We start from the raw sequence: 3160 nt of genomic DNA, 5'->3' as shown, positions 1-3160 counted from the left end.
AACAAAACCTCAGTTATTATAGAAGTGTGTACTCTTAATCATGATACAATAACAAACACGTATACTTAATATTTATTTCTTTAATTTATCAAAGGGTGTGATTTAGTTCGTTAAATCAACAGGCCCGATAAGTTGGGAAATGATATTATTTATATGGTGTGTTGTTGATTATAGAATGGAACTATGCCCTAGTAATCTAGGTTGATGATGTCCCCTTGAGGAGCTCATAATGATTGTCATGTAAACCCTGCAGGTGGACTTAGTCCGACATGACGATAAGGATGAGTGTTATTACTCTTGGAGCTAGATATTAATTAAGTGAGTTGTCAGTAACTCATTTAATTTGTGGGCATTCAATATCTTAAATACAAGGAGACTAACACACTCATAATAAGAAGGAGCTCATATAGTAATATGGAATTGGTGTGGTAGTGCAATAATAACTCTTTAGTGGAATGAGATACTATTGATGAACTTGAGTTGGGTGTTCGGGGCGAACACGAGAAGCTCAAGCTCATCGGAGACCAAAACCAATTCCTCCTCTCGGTCCCTATTGTAGCCTCTTATTTATAAAGTCTTATATCCACCAAAAATCCAACTTCTTACCCACTTCTTGGTGGCCGACCAAGCCTAGCTTGGAACCCAACATAGGGTCGGCCAAACCAAACCAAGATGTGAGCCAAGTTGTGGCCGGCCCTAGCTTGGAGCCCAAGCAAGGGTGGCCGACCACATAAATATTAAAAGGATTTTTTAAATTTTAAATCTTTCCTTATGTGGAAGTCATGATTTTAAAAGAGAATTTTTAAAATTTTAAATCTTTCATTTTATAGCTTTCTACTGTTAGGATGTATACTAAAAGTCTAGCTTTTAGTATAAACATTTATCTAGAAATAAGAATCACATTGGTCAAATGTCTATATTTATGATAAATGTAGTTGTTCAATTAATTTATATTGTAGATAACATGGTGTGTGGAGTCATACACAGAGGATCATGTTATCAATACCTTATAAATTATAAACAGTAACTCACGACCAAGATGGAAAGGAACAAACCATTGGAAGATCGTAGTGTAATTAGGTATTAGTTTATCTTAACTATATAATTACACTAGTATACTTAGAGTGTATTGAGTAGAACCATTAGAGGTCATTTCTTTTTATACTGACTTTATAAAGGAACAAAGACCACAGTTATTATAGAAGTGTGTGCTCTTAATCATAATATAATAACAAGCATATATATTTAATATTTATTTCTTTAATTTATCAATGGGTGAAATTTAGTTCGTTAAATCAATAAGCCCGATAAGTTGGGAAATGACATTACTTATACTGTGTGTTGTTGATTATAGAAGGAAACTGTGTCCTAGTAATCTAAGTTGAGAATGACCCTAAGAGGAGCTCATAAGGATTGTCATGTTAAACCCTGCAGGTGGACTTAGTCCGACATGACGATAAGGTTGAGTGGTACTACTCTTGGACTAAGATATTAATTAAGTGAGTTATCAGTAACTCATTTAATTAGTGGGCATTCATTATCTTAAACACAGGGAGACTATCACACTCATAATAAGAAGGAGCCCAAAATGTAATTTGGGATTGATGCGGTAGTTCAATAATAGTTCTTTAGTGGAATGAATTATTATTGATGAAATTAAGTAGTGTGTTCGGGGTGAACACAGGAAGCTTAATTTCATCGGGAGACCAAAACCAATTCCTCCTCTCGATCCCTATTGTAGCCTCTTGTATATAGAGAATTATACCCACCTATACCCACCTTCTTACCCAACCTATAGGGGCCGGCCAAGCCAAGCTTAAAGCTCAAGCTTAGGGTCTGCCAAGCTTAAAGGTTGAGCCTTAAGGTGGCCGACCAATTGCTTGGAGCCCAAGCTTAGGTGGTCGGCCACATCATATTAAAAATAGATTTTTATTAAAATTATTTCTTATGTGGATATCATGGTTTTAAAAGAGAGTTTAAAATTTAAATCTTTCCTTTTATAGCTTTCTACAAAAGATTAAGAAAAGATTTGAAATCTTTCTTTATTTGTAGATTGAAAGGTAGATTTTAATTTTGAGAAAACTTTCCTTTTTTAACCATGTTCATGATTCAAAAGAGAGTTTAAAAATTAAATATTTCTTTTATAAAGTTTCTACAAAAGATTAAGAAAAGATTTAATATCTTTCCTTATTTGTAGATTAAAAGAGATTTTAATTTTTAGAGATAACTTTCTTTTTATCCACATATTTAAAAGAAAGATTTTAATTTATAAAATTTCCTTTTTACAAACCACCATGAAGGGAAAAATTATTGGAGAAATTTTTTATAAAATTTTCGGAAACAAATAAGGAAGTTTTAATTTGTGTTTAAAATTTTATTTGCTTGGAGATTTGGTTGTGGCCGACCATTATAATAATAAAAAGGGAATTGATTTTTAATTAAATAAATTTTCTTTTTCATGGCAAAAGAATTAAGGAAGATTTTTATTTAAATTTCCTTATTTGCCAAGTCCAACGATTATAAAAGAGGGGGTAGAGGTGCCTTCATGACTAACAACTCTATTCTTTTCTTCCTCTCTTTTTCTCCTTGGTGTGGTCGGCCCTAGAGGTTCTCCTTCTCCTCTTCTCTTCTTCTTTAGTGGCCGGTTTTATCCTCTCTTGGAGCTTTTGATGGTGGCCAGTTCTAGCTAGGAGAAGAAGGAGAGAAAGGAGGTTTTGTTTCTTACATCCCTTGGAGCTTGGTGGTGGTGGTCGGACCTCTACTTCTCTTGGAGAATTGTGGTGGCCAAATCTTGCTTAGAGAAGAAGGTGGCTTAGGTAGATTCTCATCTCGGTAGATCGTTGCCCACACAACGTCTGGGATAAGAAGAGGAATACGGTAGAAGATCAAGAGGTTATTTACTTACAAAGAAAGGTATAACTAGTAATTGTTTTCCGCATCATACTAGTTTTCTTTGTATAGTTATTTTTGGAAATACCAAACACAAGAGGCATATGATTCTAGAGTTTTCGGATTTGTTTCGAAGTTGTGTTTCTTTTCTTTTATTTTTCAAATTTGTGATTCGATTGTTCTTTTTGGTTAACCTAGAGTTATTTAAGGAAATTAAATATTAACTTTCCTTAAAAGGCTTTGTCTAGGCGGTGGTGGTTGCTCCCATATC

The sequence above is a fragment of the Zingiber officinale genome, chromosome 8A, assembly GCF_018446385.1.
Source record: "Zingiber officinale cultivar Zhangliang chromosome 8A, Zo_v1.1, whole genome shotgun sequence".
In the NCBI taxonomy this organism is placed as follows: domain Eukaryota; kingdom Viridiplantae; phylum Streptophyta; class Magnoliopsida; order Zingiberales; family Zingiberaceae; genus Zingiber; species Zingiber officinale.
Note: the sequence above shows the minus strand (reverse complement) of the source record.